The sequence below is a fragment of the Lipotes vexillifer genome, unplaced genomic scaffold (genome assembly GCF_000442215.2).
Source record: "Lipotes vexillifer unplaced genomic scaffold, Lipotes_vexillifer_v1.1 scaffold639, whole genome shotgun sequence".
Taxonomy (NCBI): Eukaryota; Metazoa; Chordata; class Mammalia; order Artiodactyla; family Lipotidae; genus Lipotes; species Lipotes vexillifer.
Window position 1 is genome coordinate 4,377,660 of NW_006786377.1, and position 26,187 is coordinate 4,403,846.

Genomic DNA, 26,187 nt, shown 5'->3' on the forward strand with positions numbered 1-26,187 from the left:
AATTAGTATGAAAGAGCATTCTATGGGGTGTTTCAAATAAACTGCACTAAAATGATATGCATACAAACAAGAGATTTGAAGAGTTGCTCATAAATGCTGTTTGGATGAAATGGATTTCATGGCAAAGTCAGTCTTACACAGACGTTGTAATGCAGACAGAACTATCCCATCTGGGATTATACTTTCATATGAACGTTCAAGTAACACAAGGAACAGATCATAGTTTCTTGTTTATTAGGTCTTCAAATGTAAAAGAGGATTTTTAATAGAGCAGCAGAAATTATTGATGTCATTCAGAACAGTAATCCTCCCAAAATTAACTAGCAATCGAACATATGAGCCTGGCGGTGTCTATTTAAAAAGAGTAGGTTTCAATAAATTCAACATTGCTCCCTTTTCTATCATCTCTCTAGTTCTATTTTGTATCAGATTTAATAGGATTTAGGTGAGATTTTGTGGTTCATGGAACTATAATATTGGAAGATAAAAGAGGGTTCTTATACCACCATATGTTACTCTGTAGGCACAGATAAACACCCCTCCCCCCAAATAGAAAAGGACAAACAAATAAGTGCCTAAAAATCAGATATGCTTTGCCAAAGAAGAGCTGAAGTACAGAATGCAGGAGAAAGGATGTGGGCTTTGCAGCAGATCAGTCCAAGGTGGCAATCCACTTATTGAATGTGACCTTGGGCTAGGTCTTGAAGTTCCTGGGTTTTAGTTTCCCCACAGGAAAAGCAGGAAGAATAAAACTTACCTGATAGGACTGGGGGGATTAGAATTACATTTATAAACTGCCTGGCATGCATACAATAAAGTATAGCTCTGATGATTATACTTAAAATAGAGCTAATTTAAAGACACGTTAAATAAAACCTTTTCCAAGTAATCACATACATAAACATCAGTCCCAGCACTGAAATATGCATCTCTCATTATGCACTAGAATGGCCTGTCACTGTCTTCCTCCACAATTTCCAGGATTCATGATGGGAGGTTATACCTGGGCATGAATGAGATGTAATTTTTTAAAACCTGGAAGAATTTGGCTATTCGTATGGTTGCATTATTTGGAAAGATAAAGTATACTGGAGGTCATAAATACTCTCTAGCACATAGTAGATTGGTTTCTTTTCTAGCAAAGTCTTAATCCTGCCTTTCAACAAAATGAGTTGGGGAGGTGTGCTTTCTTATATCCAGCAAGAGGAGTCCTTCTTAAAAGCCTGGCTGCCTTGAATTCATCATAGATCTGGAAATATTAATGGTCTTTCAAAGTTACAGTGAGTCACTCACTTTTCTGAACCACTGAAGGACTGAATCTGAGGGTAGAGACAGATATAGAACTTGGGAGCAAAGACCAACATGAGGTCTGCTGGAAGAAAATTGGAGTCCTTCTTTCCAGCAAAACAAACATCTAGTTTCCTGGTTTTCATGCTCATGAATTCCAAATATACGCAAGCCTACTTAATATCAATTTGCTTACTGGAAAATACTTCGTAATAAAAAGTTTCCCCCAAGAGCACAAAGCATCAATCAAATGAATGCATGCCCACCCAAAGTAACTTAATTGTATGGTGCAAAGGGAGCCTCTGCTCATCAACACAGAGCTTTCAGTCTGAAGAGTCGTCTGAAGTGGACTGGGGCCTCAGAGCAGCATCCTCCCAGAGGCATTGCTGAAGCCATGCTGACCAGACCCTGCCTGGCATCAAGGACAGGATGCCTTCGCTGGAGGGAAGGAGGTGCATGGTGACCTCTCGACCTTCCTTCCAATTCTCAGATTCCCTGAAGACCCTTTATGGCGATGAGCAAATGAAACCTGCTCATCTTTCAAAAATCACTTTCTTTATCATGTAGATTTCAATCATCCGTGTAAGTGTGAGTAATATCAAGAACAGAGATACCAATGATATCAGGAAGACATTTTAGGGCTTCCCTGGTGGCGCAGTGGTTGAGAGTCCGCCTGCCGATGCAGGGGACACGGGTTCGAGCCCTGGTCCGGGAGGATCCAACATGCCATGGAGCAACTAAGCCTGTGAGCCACAACTACTGAGCCTGTGCTCTAGAGCCCACGAGCCATAACTACTGAGCCCGTGTGCCACAACTACTGGATCCCGCGCACCTGGTGCCCGTGCTCTACAACAAGAGAAGCCACCGAAACAACAAAGAGTAGCCCCCTCTCCTCGCCGCAACTAGAGAAAGCCCACGCACAGCAACGAAGACCCAACGCAGCCAAAAATTAAAAAAATTAAAAAAGACATTTTAACATGGGCACGACTCTTTCTAGCACAGAATTTGACCTACGAAATGGCTTTTTCAAATATATATATATATTTGAAACTTCAATATATATACTGCACTTCAATCCTGCAAAAGAAAGGTAGGAATGGAAGGGAAAGCTGGTGAACGAAAAATCTGTTTTTCTTTTAGGAACAACTTTATGCCAGACAAATGACATATGTATCACAGATTTTTCTCTGTTGTGAATGCCAGGCAGACATGTTCCGATTTATGCCCACTGAAGTGGTAGGAACTGGGGCTGCATGAGGATGAGACAGTCTAATTTCAAGACAAAGGAATGAAGTTAGAGTTGAGTACGGGAGAACTGAAAAGTTCTTGTTAAGGATTTTGTAGCTAAGCTTTTACGAAAGAAGCCATAGGCCAGGCAACAATAAGAACAAGACTCCGGTTTGTCTAGAGGCCTTGAACACTTCAGACTCAAGCAAAGCCATTACAAAGATTAAGTTAAAAAATCATGCTCTTTGAGAGCTGTGAAAAGATAAATCATAGGAGGGTATGTGAATGCTTTTATACGTAACTGAGAATAATTGAAGAAATCACTCGGCAATGGAGAAAATATATTTCATGACAGTGCAAAGAGGCACGGGAACAAAAATAACTTGTAAGGATTATAAAAATAATAATGTAGGGTTATAAATAACAGGAGAAATTGAATATGCTAATGAAATTGTGATGATGAAAATTAGAAATAGAGAATTAGATGATACTAGCTAATAGAAATATAAAGTGTTGGAAAATGGATTTTTAGCTAGGGATGTCTTGATCCTTTCCTGAGGTACAGAAAAGTATGGAAAGGAATGAATATGTATTATGTGGCAATCACAGATTGTACATGAGGCAAATCATTACATATAGCTCTACATATTGTTTTCTCATCTTGTAGATAAGGAAACAAACCCTCAGAGAGGTCAAAAAACTTTCCTGAGAAGGGGCAACTAAACAAGGTTAGGGCCAGGACGGAGCAGGACCAGTCCACTTCCAGAACCCTCTGCAGATTTTTCTTGCCACTCAGACCCACCACGCACTGCTGGCTCTTCTGCCTGCATACCACCCGTAATTTAATAAAATCAGGGATTTTACAAAGTCTTTCAAATCCGTGAAAGAAGTAAGGTTGGGGGCCCATCGTAGGTTTTTAAAAATGTTATTTTATTTTTTAATTACTACATAAAATAACTAATGTTGTCATGGGACACAGTAGGAAAGAACTTTAAAACTCATCTACACCACACATATATTCTAAAGTTCAGTAAATGATGTCGCACAAAGCTGTACATATATGTAAAAGATATTTGTCTTGGGAAGATATTTGTCTCAATTGAAAAGACTCATGCTATTTTTAAATAAATTCCACGCACACTCCCTAAAACATTTAAGTTTACAAAACCTTTAAGTCAAGTTTACAATGGATAGTTTTTGTTGTTTTCTCACGTAAAGTGTTCGTTTTGTTTTTTTAATGCCCAAGAGCACACATTTTAATACGTGGAAAATCCAGGATTTCTTTTTGCCACTAAATCTCATTTGTATCACAAAGACATTCATTAACTGACTGAAAGCATGAGAATTACATGGTCAGATTTTCAACTTAGATAAATCTATGGGGGGAAATATGGGAATGGATCATGTTAGCCATAGGAAGATCGGACGAGAGGCAGATAAAATTCTAGGTGAGAGATGACACGGGCCTCGCCAAAGGCGGTCTTCACCTAAAGTATTTTATCACCACTTTTTATTCATCTAAATTTTAGCCATTCAAGCCCCACCTAACTTCTTTCATTAATCCTATTTTTTAAAACTCAGCTACACTCATTTGTGTCTTATCTGAATTTCCACTATTGAGGCGGGGGTAGGGGAAATATTTTTCTACCTTTAACATCTATCCTCTCCACCCAAGTGTTGCCCATTTACACTGAGATCTACACCACCCACATATTGACCTCATTAATGAGGAGACAGAACCTTTCTACTCCCACCCTCGCTCCTTGTCCCCCCCCCCTGATATTTCTATTCTAATGCAACATCTGTCTAAAACTTTATTATACTGACTGCTCCCCAAGCATGGTGATATTCAAACCAAGATATTTCAGGAATAACCTTTTCCTGAAATGAAACACCAGGACAAAACCAGTCTCATTACTAACATGTTAGACAGCCTAGCACAGTGGGGAGAGTGCAAGTAACTATGAAGAAAAGCACATTTAGACAAATTGTAATTCTCAGTTCTGCCAGAGGAGAAGAGAAAGCGTGGGTGAGAGCTTTTGGAGGAAATAGGACAGTCTTGAAATAGACTGGGTGAGTTGCTCCCCAGCCATACGTTCAAAATCACGTCAGCCCTCCATGTCCTTGCAATGCCCAAGTCCATCCCCTAATTTCGAGATCCCACAAAGCAGGCTCAGTAGTACAGAGGCCAGTGGCGGGCTCCAGCCAGATGGTGGCAGAGGGGCTGTACTTGGAATGCTCACTGAAGTGTTTCCAAGTCCTATTTCTATAATCCAGTCAAAGTGGTCCTATCCTGAAGACCAGGATCTTATACTGAAGACCACAGGTCTGCTTCTATCTAAAAATTTTGTTTGTTTGTTTTTTGATCAATTACCTGCCAGAGGTTATCAGACTTAACCATGTATGGTACCTGTTAGGGAATAAAGAAAGGAGTTTGTTACATGATGGAAAAGTTGCACATTTTGGTCCTTATGTATCTAGCAGAGTAGAAATTGTTTCAACGTCACACCAAGGATTTGGGTATGCAGGGGACATGGCAAGGGTGGCCCTGGGAATAGGAAGTGTTAGCAGCACCCAGCAGGTCCCCACTGGAGGACAAATGCCTTTGAGAAGACGGGCATCCTCATTCACTCAACAGATGTTTACTAAAATCCTAGGGCAGGCACTGTCCCAGGTGATGTGCTTCTGACCCTCACCAACCATCCGCTGTTGAGGGATAGAGACAGGGTACAGGCAACCACAATCAGGTGTGACAAGTGGAAGGATGGAGAAATGCAGAGAAGTAACCAAGTCAGGCTTGGAGGGCTCAGCAAAGGCTTTCTGGGAAAGTACTATCTGTAATCCAACGAGAAAGGTAAATAAAAATTAAGACATCAAGAGTGGTTGGTGAGAGAGAAGCACATTCTTGGCAAAGTGAACAGAGTTCTCTGGGCAACTCCCATCTTACATGCACTGGAGGCAATTTCTTATGCTCCCAAAGTTCTGAATATTATGATATGAACATTTCTTCATACAGATGGATGAAAAAGAAAATGGATTTAGTTTATATAGGGACACACAGTAATATCTATTTCAGTAGAATCCCTGGGTTGAAAATCAATAAATTTGAGGATAGGAGCCTCAGTGTAACATAAACAAAAAGACTCTTTTCCTGTGCTCTAACAGTTCAAACATACATTCAGATCCAGGACATGCACCCCAGGCCTTGGCAGCAGGAGGGTAAACAAGAGATTAGCATTTAACCAAGCACAACATGTGTTTTTAATAGATTCGGTATAATTTGTTTACTTACATGGACTGTCACTTTCTCCCAAAGGAAAGATCAGTAGCCTTTGTCCACGTTTGTTTCTAAACATTTAAAACACAATGGTCCTGCCTCTGTTTTGCTTTAGGTCCTTTCTTAATTACAACACTGGCATTTATCACAGATTCATAACATGAGTACAGTTAAAACCGTCCTTTCTGGAGAGAGATGAAAGAATCTAGTTGCTGGTGTGCTTGATTCTTTTTGCTGCTAACTAAAGCAGCACCAGCCATCATCCCAGGATTCCTCACATCTTGTAGGAACAAGAGTAAAAAGTCATCATTCAAAACTTTTCCCAGCCCCACGCAGCGTGTGCCTCACCCTCGAGACCTTGTCAGGGCCAGCTCCAGGGTCAACACCACAGGCAACGCTTGTGAATATCAACCCCTCTGTCTCCTCACTTGCTGGGCACTAAGTGACCAGCCGGCGAGCTGGACGGCTCCTCCTGGCTTCGCTCATGCCCTTCCTCATACTTCCACATTCCATGTCCACATGACATTTTCAAAGATTTAAGAAAATCTGCACATGACCAGCTGTTCTGATAATTCTATTCCCAGATGTCTCCTTACCTTAAGGAAGCCTAGTCACAATATTCTTCTAACTTCTATTGACTACATTGATGGTTTGGATCAACATATATTGACCATGGGAATTCCCTGGCGGTCCAGTGGTTAGGAATCAGTACTTTCACTGCTGTGGCCTGGGTTCGATCCCTAGTCAGGGAACTAAGATCCCACAAGCTGCTCAGCTTGGCCAAAAAAACCTAGCTATCTACCTACCTACCTACCTATCTAGATATATACACCATGAAAGACCTCCACATAACCTTACTGGGTGGAAAAGTTTACCGATGGCCTTCTTAGGATGAATAAATTCTCACACAAGTGCATGAGTATCACATAGCTATATATGCATAGATATTTGCCTGAGAGGGTGTTTAAAATGTTAATGTTCATTTTTTAGTAAATAAAGCAATATCTGTGAGTGACTGGATTTTAGGGGATTTTTACCTATTTACTTTATAAATTTCTGTGATGTCTGAATTGTTTTTATAATGGGAAGGTTTTATTTTATTGTCAGTAAAAACTATAAATAAATATATACATGTAAAAACTATAAAGTTTTACATAGATATATTTATAAAAACCATAAATATGTATGCCGATATTTATATATTTATTTATATGTATAATCACACATATTTATTTATAGTGTTTTTTTAAAGTAAAGTAAGCCAGGGTAATCTGAAGGGGCAGCTGGCTAGACTGTCCCCAAGCTACATTCCAGCCACAAATGGTGTTAACTGTCCACGAGAGTAACTACTGCAGATGTGTGCGAGGAGTCAGGCCAGCTCCAGCGGGGTCCACGCGGCAGGTTGAGCCTTCCTCTGCTCTCACTGCTGTCTCCCCCATCAAGTCCTCCGTACAAGGGCAGGAGGCCCTGAGCGGTCTGCTTTACAAGGATAAGTTCCGGAATGGCACAACACCATTTCAAGGCCGTTTCGATATGGTAGGCTTCAAAGGAAGAAAGCTCTGCTTCCCCTCCAGCCCAGGAACACCTCAATGCCACGCAAGTCGTCCACAGGGTGTCTATGGATGGATCGAGCAGAAAGTCATCCCTGGCTTCTGAATGTGTCTCTACGGAAGGACTCTTCAGGGCAGGACAACAGGAATTGGGGTGCGGGTGGGTGTTAGTGTAGAGTCCATGACACCGGCCACACTGCTCTTCAGGAACTACTCACCTCTCCTCACGGTTTTCCCCTCCTTTGGCTGCTCTATAATCCTTATGTCAACCTGGAGACCACACTTCAAGATACCCATTGAGACTTTTCGTAGAGCTCCAATTATTCCTGAAACTTTGGGCGGTGGTTTTTTAATCCATTTGGGAAGCATTTTAAGTTGGCCTTCGAAATCATAAGCAGACCGTTATCGTCGTGTTTATTTTTTTAAATAGTGAAGTATGGCTTTTTTCTTAGATTGCCTGTCCTAACCCAGAGGCTTGGACCAGGCTGGAGGGAGTGCGCTTCTTTGGCTTGTTTGTTTTCCTTAAGCTGGAATGCACTGGTTTGTCTTGGAGTCTTTTGTTGATTCTGCTTCTTTGGTGTTGGTAAGGGCGGCCACGGCCTATGTGTGAAAACAAATTCCTCAAGCCTGAGGACAGTGTGACAGTTAACAGCAGAGACTCCCTAGTTCTGGCTGCTGGAGTTTGAATGCTGGTTCCACCGTGGACCAGCTGTGAAGCCCCAGGCAAGCTGCCCAACTTCCTTGGGCCTCTTTTGCCTCATCTGTACACTGGGAATAATAATAATACCTACATCATAGGATTTATCAAAGCATAATTTTGAAAAGGTTAAAACACCATTCTCAAGAAAATATAAAGTGAGCATGAATGAAATATTTATTTCACTCATTAATAAGAGAACGACCAGGAGAAGAACACTGCTGTAAAAGAGAATAAGCAGGGCTGCCATACATATATTTTGGATTTTTTTAATAGGTGGTTATGAAGATTAAATCAGTATATATATATTTTTTACATAGATATATACGTGTATATGGGTGTATATACTATACATACTATGCTGAGTAGAACTGTACCTAGCACATAATAAACCCTATATAACTGTCACCATTATTAGTACTTTGTAACTAAAACAAAATTGCTCTTTCAATGTGCATCCGTCAAAAGAAGCTTTTTTTTTTGCTTTCAATGTAAAGTGCCTAGAATGTGGCAAAACTAGTTTCCAAATGTCTATTAATATTGTCTCTTTTTTTTAACTAGAAGAGATAAATACACTGTTTTCCATTTTGTTGAAATGATTCGTTCCTATACTTGAGGAAGGAGGTTATACAGCTTACTGAGGAGATGAATTTTGAAACAAACTTTTTTTTTTTTAAGTCTGGCTATCTGACCTTTAGTTTCCCAAAGCTTTCTAAACAATTAAAGGATTATAATAATGTTTCCCAAAAGTCTGGAAATGAACTTTTGTGCTTGTTTTAAATTTGGAAAAACATTTAGGGCACTCAAACTCCTTAGTGATCAAGGATAGGCAGAATAAATACCACATGGTCAAGGTTGGACCTGTCTTCCTTGACTGTCTAAACTCTCCAGAGCTAAGGGTAATTAAAGCCTGAACATCTTCCAGGTATCTTTTAACAAGTAAAATATTTTGTTTGCACGGCTCTTCTTTATACATGTGACTTACATTTTTAATCAAAAACAATCTCCCCCAAAGTATGGCAATTTAGTCTTTTTCTGTGTTTGATCTGAGTTAATCATTCTATTCCAGATAAGCAAATTCATTGCCAAAAAGTTTGGCTTCCCACACTGGGAGTACAGGCATCACTCTGCCAATCTCTCTCCTTCTTTTATCCATGGCAAATCTCAGAGCAGAAGCTCTGTCCAGTAGCAGGTCATAGAAAAGACTCAATTCATCTACCCTGAATGAACCCACTGAGAAGTATTTATCCAGACATCACTTCATGCTTTCCTATCCATCAGGACATTAACTGCAGACAATTTATCCAGAACAGGGTCTCTCTCTGTTGGGGTAATGTTGGAGCCTCTGAATCCATTCATTAGAACAGTAAAAAAGTTTAATGCCCTCTTTGGATCAAAGCAACTATTTTCCTCATAATATCTGTATTTTTCTTTTTTTATAAAGAATTTTAATTGACCATCTGTGGCAGACACACTAAGATGGCCTCCCATTATCCCCACCAAGGTATTCATGTCCTTGTGTATGTAATATTCTTCCCTTGAATGTGGGCAAGATCTATGACTTGCTTTCTACCAGCAGAATATTGCCAAGGGAACAGGATGTCGTTTCCATAATTATATTGCATAAAATTCCAACATCCATCTTGCTAGGAGTTGCTCCCTTGCTGGCTTTGATGAAGCCAGCAGCCGTGTCAGGGAAGCCCACATAGCAAGAAACTATGGGTGGCCCGTGGTCGAAAACTAGCAAGAAACTGAGGCCCTCAGTCCCCCAACCCATAGGAACCTGAGTCCTGCCAGTGACCATGTGAGCTTGGAAGCAAAGCCCCAGCCAACACTTTGATTGCAGTCTTGTGAAACAGAAGGCCCAGGTAAGCCATGCCCAAACTCCTCATCCACAGAAACTGCAATAATAAATATGTGCTGTTTTAAGCTGCTAAGTTTGTTGTCATATTGTTATGCAGCAACAGTCCTAAAAGAATGCAGGTCAGAAGTCAACACTTGTGCTTTCAGTGATGTTCAAGTAGACTTTCCGTGTCACATGTGCCTAGTGCTGTGGCACAGACTCCCAGCAAAGAGTGGGACTCACCAGGCCCCCTCACTCAGGACAACAGATGCCTGACTGGTCACTCCCTTTCTCAACAGGGATCACCAATCTCCACCTCCCTTTGGAAAGGCTGCTACCCTCTGAAGAGAACTGTCCAAAGCCCTTTCAGATAAAACCATCTGCATACCACATGGCATCAGGTTAGAATTACAGATTTTCATTGGTAGAAAGGACCATGACAACCATTTCTGCAATCCTCAAAATTAGTTTCACATGCATCAGATTTGTGCCAGACACTGAGTTAAGCCTGGATACAGAAATAATTGGCACCTATCTTCTGACCTTCAAAGGCTCACAGTTAAGTGGGAAAGAGAGCATTTTAAAAGGTAGCATAAAACTTAAAAAGACCAACAGTATTAAATGTTGGAGAAGAAATGGAAAACTAGAACTCTCAGACATTGCTGATGAGAGTGTAAATTGGTACGGCCACTTTGAAAAACTGGTAGTTCCTTATATAGTTAAACACGTTTCCACTCCATGACATAGCAATTCCACACTTAGGTATTGACCCAAGAGAAATGAAAACATATGTCCTGAAAAACACTTGTGTACAAGAATGTTTATAGTAGCCTTATTCACAACAGCCAAAACCAGGAAAAAGCCAAATGCCCAACAATAGGAGAATGGATAAATAAATTGTGGCTTATTCGTAACATGGACTACTACTCAGCAATTAAAACGAAGGAACCATTGATACCATTAGATACCATGACATGGATGAATCTCAAAAATATTTTTTTATTATTTAATTTTTATTGGAGTATAGTTGATTTACAATGTTGTGTTAGTCTCAGTATACAGCAAAGTGAATCAGTAGCACATATACATATTCAAAAATATGTTGAATGAAAAAAGTGGTAGACAAAAAAATTTTTTTAAATATATATATATATATATATATATATATATATATATATATATATATATACTCTCTTATACATATATATATATATATGTACTCTCTAGTTCAATTTCTACGAAGTTCAAGAACAGGCAGCCTTAATCTTGAGTGGCTGGAACTGACAGAGAAGGGGCATGAAAGAATTTTCTGGGCAGTGCAATATTCTGTATCTTGATGGGTAGACAGATACACAGATGTGTGCAGTTACCAAACTCATCAAACTGTACACTTAAGATATGTGTACTTATGTGTGTAAATTCTGCCTCAATTAAAAATAAAAGAATACATTGAAAGCACAGGCTTTAGGAATCGGTTAGATCTGGGTTCCCACTGCATCTCTGAAATGCACTCCCTGAGACTGAGGGCAAGTTATTTAATCCCTCTGAGCTTCCGTTTCCTCACCTGTAATATATGATAATGATGCCTAAGGTTTGTTGTCCCCCAGGGCTGTTTTGAGGATGAAAAAGAGATGACATTTGTACTTAGCTTCATGCCTGGCATAGTGCACAATAAATAGAAGTTAGCATGATCATTCCTAAAAAAAAAAAAAAAACTACATGAAATTATATATAAAGCACTAAGTCATACACATAAGAAGAAATTCTGCCTCAGTGACAAAATAGGTCAGAGAAAGCTATATAAATGAGATGATGGTATGTACTGGCCTTTGTTATAGGATTTTACCAGGTAGAAAAAAAGGTGGAGGTGTTCCATCTCTGTACCTTTTCTAACCAAGGTTACTCTGACCCCTGTAAGTTAAGCAGCTTTCATGGGGCTCAAGATCCATGAAAATGGATTGATTCAAGTATTCATTAATTATGTGCTATATACAGCACATCACACCAGGAACTATAAATGGGAGAAATAACAAAACACAAAAATAAACCAAAAATACCTGGATTATACTGGAAGCATGATTAACTTCAGGTAAAATGGAAAACTCAGCCACATTACAAATGTATTTGACCCTGCGAGGCCCATGTCACATTGAATCATGGCTATCAAAGTGTTTTGGGGAGATGATATGGTTTTAGGCAGACAAACTGGGATTGGAATCTGGAATTGAATACCTACTTACCCTGTGGCCTTTGGCAAATTATCTCACCTCTTTAGAGTCTCAGTTTTTTTTACCTGGAAAATACCTAAGAAAGTTATCTTGGAGATTAAATGAGATAGCCTGAGTGAAAACATCTAGGACAGTGTAGTATTTAGTATAGCAGAGACTTGAAAGACATTAGCTGACTTCCCATGCAAATGGCTACCAAAAAAAATCTAAAGACTTGGGTTAGAATTTATCCACAGGAGAAGGGGTGTCTCTTAACCTCAAACTGTGATAGAATTGATTGGCTCACTGTCATTAAAAAATCAGTCCTTCTAAAAGAAAAACTTATTTTTAGATCTGCATTTTAAGTCACAAAACAATTCCACAGTAATGGTCTATATCTTACGAGATGGCCAAAAACCTCCTAGTGGAAAATACGTGACGATGACCTGGATGGGGTGCTCTTCAGGCTTACTAACCGTAAATGGAGTCACTAAGGAGGGAATGTTTCTTTTGTGGGCACCTGTCTCTCTCAACATGTGCTCCCTGTTTCTCCTACGATCAGTCAAAACGTTTTCAAAATATTTGATCTAAATAAGACACCTGAGATAGACATTCTTTCCTGAAATTTTAATCTGGGAAATTATGTTTATCTACAGAATCTTCAGGTGCCTAGACCACATCCAAATTTAGGGTTTCAAATTTTCATTTCTGGCAATAATTACATAGGTGTGTTCTTTATTTTATTGAATATCTCTTTCCTGTGTTTTATTTAGCTTCCAGAACCACACTGAGTATGTCATCACCGCCACTGAGTGGTTTGTAAACCCTCTAAGTGCTACTCACCAGTATCGCCAACAGACCAGCCCTGTTATAAGAAACCTCTTAAAATACACAGAATAGGGCCCCGCTGTATTCGCTGCCTCCAAGGGTATGAATTAAGGCTAAGTGCAAGCATATGCCTCCTGAGGAAATGGTCTTACACTTTTTAAACATATCAAATACTCCAGCAAAATAAAGTACAAGGTTTAAATAATATTCTCACTTTGTTAGGATAACCACAGAAGAAGGGACATGCAGATGGGAAGAAAATCCCCACTGCTTTCCTCAGGCTACTCACACCTTTGGGGGAATGATACCTGTTAACTCCCCTCCTGGAAGGCTGCACACCATTCTCCTTAACAAAGTAAGCCAGCAGCCTCCACAAGCCCTAGTGATCAGAACCAATATCTCTTTCTTGCTCTTCTCATTTGTAATTACCAAATAGTAATTCAATCACGGCTTAGATTGAAGTGGGGTTAGGGTTTGGGGGAAGCATGGGTCCAGTGGTTGCAGCGTGACCACAAAAGACAGCATCTCTGGCAGTGCAGTACCAGATGCAAGTTCATAGTTTCCAGCCCAGGACCATGGCGGTTTCCTGATCTCAGGGAATATCCTTTCCTTTTGTCTCTCCTGCAACAGTTTCTTCCTTTTTAGCCTTCTGCAACAACCGCCTCTTCCCTTCTGTTCCTTCTGCAGCTGCCCCTTCCTTTTTTCCCTCTAGCCCTCTCAGTGCCACTGTAACCAGTCACCTGTACTAGATTCCCTCTGTTTGAAATACCTGAGTTTCAGTTTCCTCATTGGACCCTGCCTTATACAATGTTCCCCTCAATATCTAGCACAGTGAGCTCTGCCCAAAACAGGGAAGTACGGAATTAGGATGGTACTATGAAAAAAGCACTAAATTTGGAGTTAGAAGAGCTGGGTTGAAGTCTCTGCTCTATCATTAAACTGGCCACGTGACCTTGGGCAAGTTAACTAGCACCTATTTACCTCCTCTGTGCAATGGGAACAATAGTACTAGCCATCTCCCCAGAGAAACTGGGCGACCATTGCTAGCTCTGAGGGTCTCGGCCCTAACTACACATTAGCATCACCTGGGGAACGTCGAAAAGAAATACACGTCTGGGCTTCCCTGGTGGCACAGCGGTTGAGAGCCCGCCTGCCGATGCAGGGGACACGAGTTCGTGCCCCGGTCCGGGAAGATCCCACATGCCACGGAGCGGCTGGGCCTGTGAGCCATGGCCGCTGAGCCTGCGCATCCAGAGCCTGTGCTCCGCAACGGGAGAGGCCACAACAGTGAGAGGCCCGCGTACTGCAAAAAAAAAAAAAAAAAATACACGTCTGGGCTCCTTCCCCAGAGAGTTTGAAGATTTATCCTCTGTGATCTAAGCACTGGTAGTTTTAAAATTTCCCAGGTAACTCATTCTCATAGTATGATTTGAAAACCACCGGTGTAGAGCTCGGAGTATGCTCTGCAGACTAGCACTGTCAATGTTGCCTGTTAGAAAAGCAGACTCCCAGGCCCCACCTCAGACCTATAAAACCAGAATCCACATTTTACAAGATCCCTGAATGATTCCCAGGTACATTACAGCTTGAGGAATACTGATATGGAATATAGTAGGTACTCAATGAACAATGGTAGGAGCTGAATATTAGCCTTATTGAAATACTTATTGAAAAATAATAAATTTTGAATTTTCAAACTTATTGAATTTGAACACTGGGTTGCTGCATATTGGGGCACATATCTGTGCGATACCCTTGAGTTGAACCTACTGGAACCTCTATTCTGGAATATCAGGCCTCAGTCACACGATCTTAAATGTCCATGCCCTTGTGCGTCCTGCAATAGCTTCACGCTGATCTCCCTGCTTCTACTCTTAACCTTTGCAATTCATTCTCCACCCTCCACAGGGCCAAGTGATCTTTTCAAACATGATTGAGAACCTTGATACTCATCGTTGGGTCCATTGAACCAGCAGCAACATCATCACCTGTATGCTGTTCGAAATGCAGACTCTCAGGCTCCACCCCAGGTCTAATGAACCAAAGTCTTCAGTTTAGCAAGTTCCCCAGATGATTCAAAGGAATCTGCTTAAATACTCCAGTGGCTTTCTATTATACCAGGTGGAACCTGACTCCCAGATGACCTGGCCCATCTTCCTTTCCAGCCTTGCATCCCATGCTCACTGTGCTCACACACACTGGCCTTCCTTCTGCTCCTCAAGCCACCAAGCCCATTCTTGCCTCAGGGTCTTGGAACAGGCTGCTCCCCTAACCCTCATCCCCAGGCCCTCAGGTCGTCTGTTACCTCCTGAGAGCGGCCTTTCCTGTCCATCCTATCATGGGTCCCCTTTCCCTCACCCCATTCTTAATTGTTCTGTCACATTACCTTGTTTTAATTTCTTACAAATATTTGAAATTATCTTATTTATATGTTTATTATTGCCTCGTCCCCCAAGAACGTAAGCTCCGTAAGAAGAGAGACCTTTGGTGTCTTGTTCTCTGCTATATCTCGGAGCCCAGAAGAGTGCTGGCTACTTGATAGGCATTTAATAAATACTTGCTGAATATATACTTCTCTCATATTTTTCAACCACAGTTCCCAACACTACACTGAGTTTGATGCTAACTGTTAGCAGTGTCCTTTTCTACATCTTGGGACCCAAGTGAAGGAAGTGCAGCCAGAGAACATTCCTGGTCTGACCTCTCCCCGCTTTTTTTAGCGACTTGTTTGATAGATGAGTTTTGGAGAAAGTAACTGAATATTTCCAGCTTTTGGAACCAGCCTATCTCCTCAATTCTGATACCCTCTGCCACTCCATTCTCTTAATGGCATGGGCTTTGTCCCAGTAAGGGAACGTAGCACATGCTCAGGAGGATATCTTCAATTTAGAGGAGGGTTAGCAAGCCCATGGGGCATCCCCATGGGGGGGGGGGGATGCAAACTGAAGCCATTTTGAATTCGAACTGCCTGTTTCCAACGGTTCCGAATCCGTCTAAAATTCAGAAGAGGACTAAAGCAGTGTTATTTATTAGGCCACCTGAAATTCTAACACATATCACTACTCATGCCAGGTATACGGATAATACCTATCAATATAAATGGGTATTTCTGGAGAGCTAAGTGGTTTTCTCAAATATCCATGAAACTATCTAGAATTCCATTTTCTCCTCCAACTTAAGTCCTTACGAGTCATCAGCTGAGGAAAATGATTCTGACTCAAGTGGTTTCCCATTACTTCTGAAGAGAATTGTTAATCTCTTCTTCATGGCATAGTAATCCAGTCTCCAACATCTCAGTGCAAGCTATTTCACCTGGGAAGCACCTTGCTTTCTCACCCACCTTGGGGGGAAGTTCTTGCCTCCCCAGGGGATCACCTGTGCACTCCTCAAACTGCCCACCCTCCCATCCTGGATACTTGGTGGACCCAGTGTCCATCTTTTTGCAGGGCCTCTCAGTGGTACCAATGGCATCCAAAGATGGTAACAAGTCTCAGAGAGTTGCAAATTCATCCTAGGAACAACTACATTCATCAAATCCTTCAGAACTAGAGGGACTTTAGAGATTTTCTGACTCAATCCCTGTATCAAGACTCCAATGCTCAGAGAAGTTAAGTGATTCACCCAAGGTGACTCAGCTAGGAGCGTGGCAGGGCCTGAACACTGTAATGATGAGCCATCTTACTATGAGTGTCAATACATAAATTAGGTAGTTGTGTGAAACACTGCCAGATGCCGAGCAGGTCCTATGAAATTTATGTTTGTTTGGGTTTTTGTGACATGGAGTTAACACAAGCTAACATGAGCCAGACATAAGAAAAAATGATAAAATGCTGCCAAGTTATTACAGTACCAATGACAACTATAGCTAAGGAAAGTAACTCATGGCTCAGAATAGATAATTTCCATGCACATTAGCTGCGCATTGACTTTTGGCAAGAACATAGCTGAGCTCAGGGAGCTGTGCGGATTAACTGAGAAGGCTATCAAGCAGATGCCCCCCCGTGCGTGCCTGGGACCGCCCCTCCCTCTCCACAGAACATGAACTCTGCAAGTCCAAATTCAAGAAAAAAATGAAACTCCCAAAAGCTCTGCTTTCAGTCACCACAACCCAGACCTGTAAATCAGCACTGCTCATTTTAGTCAGTTATTGGCTAGACAACAAAAAAGGATGGTTCCTTTCAGTCTTTACTGAAAATAATTATGTGCCATCATGAAAGGAAAACACATACTCATCTTTAAACTAACTCAAGTTTCTAACATCCCTTTTTAAAAATAGCCATGAAATTGAAAAGAGAAAATATTTTCCAAGGAAAGCTGACTGCTCTGAACTTCCTGCCCTGCACACTCCCATATTTTTACACAGATGTCAATGCTTGAGATTCAGAAATGAATCAACTAGGCGTCATCTTGGAAAACCATACAGGCCCCCAACTAAGCAGGCAGGCTGGCCAACACTCTGGGTGCCAGTGAGCTGTCTCGCTCAGTGCATGGGGGCGGGGCGGAGGGGGGGTATCCATTTGGAACATGTCAAATGATAGACTAGAGACTCAGAAAATGATGGTACTTGAGCCCTTCATGAAAAGACCACTTCACCAATAAATCGATTAAATCTTAACAAGCCCTGAGGAGAGCTAACCAGGGACCAGAGACGGGCTTGATTAAGCTTCTTACCTTTCTCCCAACTGAAAAATAGACCATTGGCCACCTTCCCTTATATTGTACAGGGATCATAAAATGTTTTGTAATTCCTCTTTAATTCAATAAAAAGTCTTTGAGTTTCCTGGAATGGAATTCAGAGTTGGTACCAACATACTACCTTAAAGATTGACTATTTACCTATATACTATAGGCACTGCATGTTGATCGGTCTTATTAAATGGCTGTTTTCCAATAAGTGCTGGAAAGGGTGTGGAGAAAAGGGAGCTGTCTTGCACTGATGGTGAGAATGTAAATTGATACAGCCACTATGGAGAACAGTATGGAGGTTCCTTAAAAAACTAAAAATAGAGTTACCATATGACCCAGCAATCCCACTACTGGGCATATACCCTGAGAAAACCATAATTCAAAAAGAGTCATGTACCACAATGTTCACTGCAGCACGATTTACAATAACCAGGACACGGAAGCAACCTAAGTGCACATCGACAGATGAATGGATAAAGAAGATGTGGCACATATATACAATGGAATATTACTCAGCCATAAAAGGAAACGAAATTGAGCTATTTGCAGTGAGGTGGGTGGACCTAGAGACTGTCATACAGAGTGAAGTAAGTCAGAAAGAGAAAAACAAATACCGTATGCTAACACATATATATGGAATCTAAAAAAAGAAAAAGTTCTGAAGAACCTAGGGGTAAGACAGGAATAAAGACACAGACATAGAGAATGGACTTGAGGACACGGGGAGGGGGAAGGGTAAGCTAGGACGAAGTGAGAGAGTGGCGTGGACATATATACACTACCAAATGTAAAATAGCTAGCTAGTGGGAAGCAGCCGCATAGCACAGGGAGATCAGCTCGGTGCTTTGTGACCACCTAGAGGGGTGGGATAGGGAGGGTGGGAGGGAGACGCAAGAGGGAGGAGATATGGGGATATATGTATACATAGAGCTGATTCACTTTGTTGTACAGCAGAAACTAACACACCATTGTAAAGCAATTATACTCCAATAAAGATGTTTTTAAAAAAATGGCTGTTTTCTACTGGCAACCTTCAGTTGAAATTTACCTTTAAACAGTGTGAATTCCATGACAGCAGGATCTGTATTTTATTTATCCCCACACAGAGCACAGCCTCTAGCTCGCAGTACTCCCTCAGTAACTGTTTAATAAACAAAGAACTAAATGAATGAGTGGCTTATTTATTGGAAATAACGCTGTTTCAGCAAAGATAATGCTTTCTCAAAATAGTTTACTTTCACCTAGAAAATCTAAAGGTTACCTCCTAGTAAGGACTTTCCTGCAAGAAGTGACTAAATGATAATACACTGTTTTTTTAAGGTAGTCAAAGAAGTATTCTATTTTGACATTGGGTATGTTTTTTCTTTTGCTTAAATGTATTCAGGATTAAAATGAAATGAATCTTATAACTGTTTGTGATTTTTTTTTTCCTCTTGCAAGTATCAGTGCTATTCTTTGGAAGTGCCTTTAAAAGCTGTTAAACAATGTAAAACCATAGAGAGAATAGGTGGAAAAAATTACATGCTTGAGACAGATGCTCACCCATATTGTTTCAATAACAGCACCGATTTCTGAACAAAAAACAAGAGGAGGTAAAGCTCAGCATGGCAAGTGCTTCTCTCAAAATCAGTCATTTCACAGAACACTCACATCGATAAGAAAAAGACCTTTGCTCTTTAACCATCAAGATGTATGCAGGCCCTTAAGACTGTGCTTAAATCTGGAAAAATATATTTTCCTTTAACCTTTTTTGATGAAATGGCTGGTTTCAAAGGTATGTTTTTAAAAATTAACATTCAGGTTTGTGCCTGTTGAATTTCAGTCACTCCACTTCTCCGAGCTGCAGATCTCTACAGTGGACTCCATGAAGTTTATAGGTGGGTGGCTCCCTGGAAAGGTGACAGTGTTTCCAGCAAGGTCAGAACATCTAAAGCCTACTTGTCTTTCTCCTAAATTTCCTGGACCACAAGGTATCCTTTTCATCTTGGACACACACTTTTTCCACTGAGAACTTTCTTGTTCTCATTTCAAAAAACCAGGGTTGTCTTTTTTTTCTTTCTTTCTGTAGGCTCCACAATTCTAAAAAACATGTTTGTGATGTTTTCCTATCACTGCAAATAATTGTTTTGTTATGCCCTACCAATAACGTCTTCACAGAACTAAATGAAACAGTGTGAGAAGGTCTCCAATAGGCTGGTGCTTTTTGCGGGGAGGACAAAAGGGTCGAGAATGATTCCATCAAATGGTGCTGGAGAAGGGAATTCCTCCTACACCTTCTTTTCTTCTTATTAACATCTCAAGATGAAAGCTTTTTTGCATCCTTTTTTACTGACTACTTGTTCTGACAGTTATGACAAAGAAAAGACAGAAATACAACACTGACTTGGCACTTCTTGCTAGTTATAAGACGCAAGTTTAAAAAAATCAAGGAATATAAATAGTTCATTAGTTTTGAATCCTTGCCTACATATCAAATAAAATTTATCTGCCAAAAGTCCTAATATAAACTGACTACATTTCTCCAATAGGTATCTCAACTCTAACAAGGTATAGGATTCTGCTATGCAATTGGATTTGTGTTTTCTGATTCGCTTTCCTGTACAAGTCAAAGATTACTTTGACTTTTCTCCTGAAAATGCTCCTCAAAACCACTAAATCACCATAATCGTTATCACTAATGCAACATGCAATAGTCTCACCTTCATTTCCCTATCACCACGTTACTGTAACAGGGCAGTGCAGACCTGGGGAAGTGCTATATGTTGTCCTTTCCCTTTGTGAGATGCTGACTAGTTTTTAGGTGTCTCTCAGTTATACCTTTAAATTAAATTTGCACTGCACTAGGATCCTAAGGGCTTAACACTAAGATATGGAAATTACATCCATAAGCAATATATTCAGTTTATAGATTTCTTAAGGACTAAAGAAAATTAATATGCACAGTATTGTTGTCGACTGCATGCCTATGTCCCCGCAAAACTCCTAAGTTGAAGCCCTAAGCCCCAATGTAACCATATATGGAAGTGGGGCCTTTAGGAGATACTTAGGTTAGATTAGGTCATGATGGGACCCTCATGATAGATTAGAGCCCTTATAAGAAGAAGGCAGAGAAATCTTACTCTCTCCAGGCACATACACCAAGAAAAGGCCATGTCAACACACAGCAAGAAAGCAGCTGTCACAAGCCAGGAAGCAGGCCCTCACCAGGAACTGAAACTGCAGGCATCTGGATCTTGGACTTCCCAGCCTCCAGAACTATGAGAAATAAGTGTCTGTTGTTGAAGCCACCCAGTCTATGGTATTTTGTTATAGCAGCCCAAGCTAACTAAGACACTCACCAAATCTTGGCATCTAATTACGGCTGAGTTCGATAGGGATCTAACAATATCCTTAGACAGATACATCCTTGAGTTTTAAAAAAAAATGCATTTTATGATGTCTGGTCTAATGCTAATTAAAATTTAATCAAATGCATTTGTATGTATCAGACCCACTATTTATAACCAGGATAGGTAATTGAGTTTAATTGTAATGAGTCAAAACTGAATTTTAATCCACCACGTACGAGCTCTATGACTTACAGCAAGTACTTAAGCAATCTGGGCCTCAATGTCCTTATCTTTAAAATGAGGATAACAATTATACCTATCTCTTAGCATTATTATAAGAATTATATGAGTTATTATTTGTAAGGCAGTTAGAACGATGTCTTGCTCTTAATAAGCACTATATAAATGTCTGCTAAATGAAAACAGAAAATATTTACAAGGCCCGGCATTAGAAGGGATTCAATAAATGAGCTAAATCTGAAACCAATAGCAGTCCAGCCTTAATAAAACAACACTAAAACTATAAAGCCAATTTCCTGTAATAATGGGCATCGTATAGTCAAAAGAACACTCTCCATGAGTCATGAAATGATTGTTCCAATCACAAATACACCCTGTGATATTTGGATAAGACACTTCCTCTCTGCATCTGAATTTTTAATCTGCGAATGAGAGAACTGTACTACTTTAATTTCTAAATGCTGGTATGTAGTTGTGAACCAGTCGGTGCTGATCCAGTCTGTGACAAAAGGAGAAAACAAAGGACAATGAATTGATTTTTTTTCCATAAGGTTACACTTAATAACTTTAAAGGAATATTCTTTAATCTGAGATCATTCCTCTCCTTTCCTTCCCCCTCCCTTTTATTCTTTCTTTCCTTCAGTTTTTCTTTCTTTTCCTTTCTCCCTTGCTTTTTGATGTGAAAACATCCTTTCTTTTATGCAACAGTTATGAAAGTAGATGGTAGATTATTTTAATTGTGATAAAGTGTCCATAATATAAAATTTACCAATTTGACGTGTGCGGTTCAGTGGCATTAAGTACATTTACGGTGTTGTGTAACCATCCACCATCCATCTCCAGAACTTTTTCACCATCCCAAACTTTCTCTATGAATTTGACTGCTCTAGGTACCTCACATAAGTGATATCATATAATACTTGTCCTTTTGTGTTTGGCTTATTTCACTTAGCATAATATCTTCAAGGTCAGGCTTTTTTTCTAATGTTCTTACTTGGCAGTCCCCAAGCAACATTCTTACCAGTTTCTCATCCAAAAGCTTGGGAACCATTGGACTAGAAAAACTTCAACTTCTCATCTTGCACAAATATCCCACAGTTCTATGATCAAGGGCAATGGTCGCATTTTCGATAGACCGCACATTACAGTGGATGCTCAATAAACCTGAAATAATGTACTAGGGCTCTGGGGCTACTGCTCAGTGGTCCCTGCAGGGGGAGAATCGGACTGAACCTATGATGGGTGTATCACTTCCGGTATTAATTGCCATCCCTCTTTCATGCTCTAAACTAGTTATGCTACAAATGTCAAAAATGAGGTGACAATATAAAACACTATTTTTAAACATATACCTCATGTTGCCAACAAAACCTGGCCTACTTGCCATAAACTGGCAAAAGGAGATTGATAGTTTGGTCCAGTTTCCAATTAATTCTACAAAGCACCTCCTCGTGTCTGCCCCCAAATAATTCAGCAAGTTGCTTTGTTAAGGGAACTATTTTAGGGAGGCACTTGTTCCTCAAATTACCTTAAAACTTATAGACCGTAAGTCTTGCTGCTTTGTACTCACACTTCTTGAAGCACTACCCAGCCTCACAGACAAGATGCTTTAGAACTCACAGCCCTTTATGCAGCAGTTAATCGTACATAAAATACCAGTGCCCAGTGGTTTTTCAGTGTTTTGGAGATAGTGCGAAAGCCTTTGCCCACGCTACTAACTCCAAGATGTCCTTGCTCTCTAAGTCACAAACTGTGAAATTACTAAAAATAACAGCTTCCAAAATAATATTCCTTAAGTCATACCAAAGTAAGTAGAGAAATACATAATGATGGGTGTGGTAAAATTGTTTCATTTTTGGAACTGAAGCTAAGAGTCACTATTAAAAAGAAGAGGAATACAGAGAAGAATAAGAAAATGTCTTAAAATAAATGTTTTTGAATTCATAAAAAATCAACCCCCCAAAATTTAAAATAATCAGGGGGTAAAAATAACTAGTGAAGACAAAGAGAACATAAGAGACTGTGAGGGAAAGGCTGGTACAGAGCCCAGAAAAGAAGTTATGGACTGAAAAAAAGGCAGGTGGAGATGCAGAGAACAGGAAAGATTCAAGATGAATCTTGGAAGCAGACTGAACAGAACACAGCATATTTAATAATACTTGCACCTGGCCTTTCACATAGTACACTGTTATCCCAGGTGCCCTCCCAGCTTCACTATGAGGACAATTTCTGCATTTTCCAGATTGGGAACGTGGCATGGAGAGGATCATTAGAGCACAAGTGCTCTGCTCCAATAGTTGGGTGGAAGGGGCAGAACCAGGCAACATGCATTCATGGGTTAAAGGGAATTTGGGATCAGAGGACGCATATACATATTAAGCCCTAAGTAGGGATCTATTTCCCCTACCACTCTTAAACATGTGTGGTCTTACATTTAACGCCAAAAAAAAAATATCCCAGGGTGTAACTTGAAATATCCACTTTGTCTCTGGGAACCCTCAATTAAACAGATCAGGGACATACGTCTTAAATGAATTTTCCACTCCTTACTTCAAGAAATTGGTGGCATTGTGTTTACGGTGGACAATGTATATTTTGAGTAATTCCTGCTTATTCCCTGGCAAATAAATAGCATCTGCTTTCTAATTTTTAAGAAAGAGGAAATTCTGGTTTTAGTTGGCCTATTCAAATGGAGTACTAAGAAAAAGTTAACCACAATATACTACTGGTTACGAAATGTCATTGTAACATTAAATTCTTTCTACTGTCGACCTGATTAATTTCAGGATTTTTTTAAGCCTTGAAAAATGCTTAATAAAGATTATTTAATGCATAATCTTGCTGTAAAGCTTAAATAGAATCATCACCATTATCATCGCCAGCAGCAGCAGCAGTAGCATAACAAATACTTTGATTCACCTACTATGGATCAGGCATGTCTCCAAGTGCTTTAGGTACATAAATTTGTTTAATTTTCTCCTCCATTTTACAGATGAGGAAAATGAAGCCAGGTGGAGGTAAAGTGACCTGCCCAAGAATACATATCTAGCAAACGGCAGAGCCAAGGATTTCAACCCAGACACACTTGTTCTAGAGTCTGTGCTCTTAATATCACATTATCCTGCCCCTCTTAAGCAAAAGAAATTTTTATTTTAAGGAGCATATGATCACTTAGATGTATTCCCAAATATTATATTCCAATAACTCACTCTGCAAGCTTAATTTGTCCAACAGTAACATAATGGCATTATTAGCTTATGATAGTGCTCTTTGCGAGTTCCTTCTTTATATAATTCTTGACTTCAAATCTGGTGATAACAGACCTACTAGAGAATGGACTTGAGGATATGGGGAGGGGGAAGGGTGAGCTGTGACAAAGCGAGAGAGAGGCATGGACATATATACACTACCAAACGTAAGGTAGATAGCTAGTGGGAAGCAGCCGCATAGCACAGGGAGATCAGCTCGGTGCTCTGTGACCGCCTGGAGGGATGGGATAGGGAGGGTGGGAGGGAGGGGGACGCAAGAGGGAAGAGATATGGGAACATATGTATATGTATAACTGATTCACTTTGTTATAAAGCATAGAAACTAACACACCATTGTAAAGCAATTATACCCCAATAAAGATGTTAAAAAAAAAATCTGGTGATAAAATAAGAATCAGATTTCTAAACAATCACGGTTTTCTTTGTTTAAAATAACACATAGACTAACAAAGTATTTGAGAATATCAACCTGTCAGACCGAAGTAAAACAAATAGAAATTTAGAAGTCAAACCCTGTAGGATTATCCAAAATCCAGAAAATGAATAGCTCAAACTCACTTGTAAGTGCATGGAAACAACTGACAACCTCTATGAAAAACTTTTTGTCTCTCAAAATAACAAATGAAAATGGACTGCTATAGACTTTCCCACTCTCCTTAATCCAATCATTTCAAAAAAGGTATAAAAACACTTTAAAAAAATATATGCTTGAGGGTAAAATGTTCCTATCCTATGTTTTAGAAAACTACATATGTTCATCTAAATTTCATGTCAACATTACTATTTTAATAAATAAAGAACAAGTTCTTTAATTAACAATTACATTTCTTTTTACAAACTAGAATAATTTAAAAATTGAGAACATGGCAAGATGACCAGGATCATGACGAATATTCTTGTTGAGATCATCTCATTTGAAGTTTAGACATTTTTTGTTCCAATAGGAGGCCACAGACTCCTCTCTCAGAATTAAAGAACAAATCTTAGGTAATTCTTTTCGTTCAGAATCTTGTTCCACTCTGTACGTAGAATAAAAGTTGAATCTATTTTGATGATAATTGAAACGTCCAAAAGTCCATTTGCCAGCACACCAGAATTACGTCCTGTTAATTGCTCACACTGTAGAGAGACAGAGATCATCTGCACTTAGCCATTATCAGCAATGCCCTTATTTTTTGGTATTTGTTGGTAGGCAGAATAATGGCCCTTAAAGATATCCATGTCCTAATCCCCAGAACCTGTGAATATGTTACCTCGCATGGCAGAAGGGACTTTGCAGGTGTAATGAGGTTGAATATCTCGAGGTGGAGAGATTATACTGGATTATGTAGTTGGTCCTGATGTAATCACTGAGAGAAGCAGAAGAGAAAGTCAGAGAAGGAGCTGTGACCACCAGAGCAAGGTCAGAAGGATACAGTAAGAGAAGTACACCACCTGACATTGCTGGTTTGAAGCTGAAGGAAGGGGGTACGTCTTGTGCTATGATTGAAGCCAAACAAGTGATTTCAAGACAGCCTGGCCAATAAAATGACTTCACGCTCCAACCAGGGTGGCAGAATATACTGGCCTACCATTAGGGGGGGACATATTAGTCAGACCAACCTGCGAACCCACATCTTTCCCACTTTCAGTCTCCCAATCTTCCAGTTGCCTTTCAAGTCTAGAAAGGAGATGCTGTACACACACACACACACACACACACACACACACACACACACACACACACACACCACACTCCCCTATGATA

The 26,187-nt window shown here is 40.1% G+C and overlaps 1 protein-coding gene across 2 annotated transcripts in view; it reads right to left on the reverse strand.

Annotated features, from left to right (window-relative positions):
• UST (uronyl 2-sulfotransferase) overlaps window positions 1–26,187 on the reverse strand; it is a 286,999-nt gene that overhangs the window by 185,239 nt on the left and 75,573 nt on the right. The gene's annotated exons all lie outside the window — the stretch shown is intronic.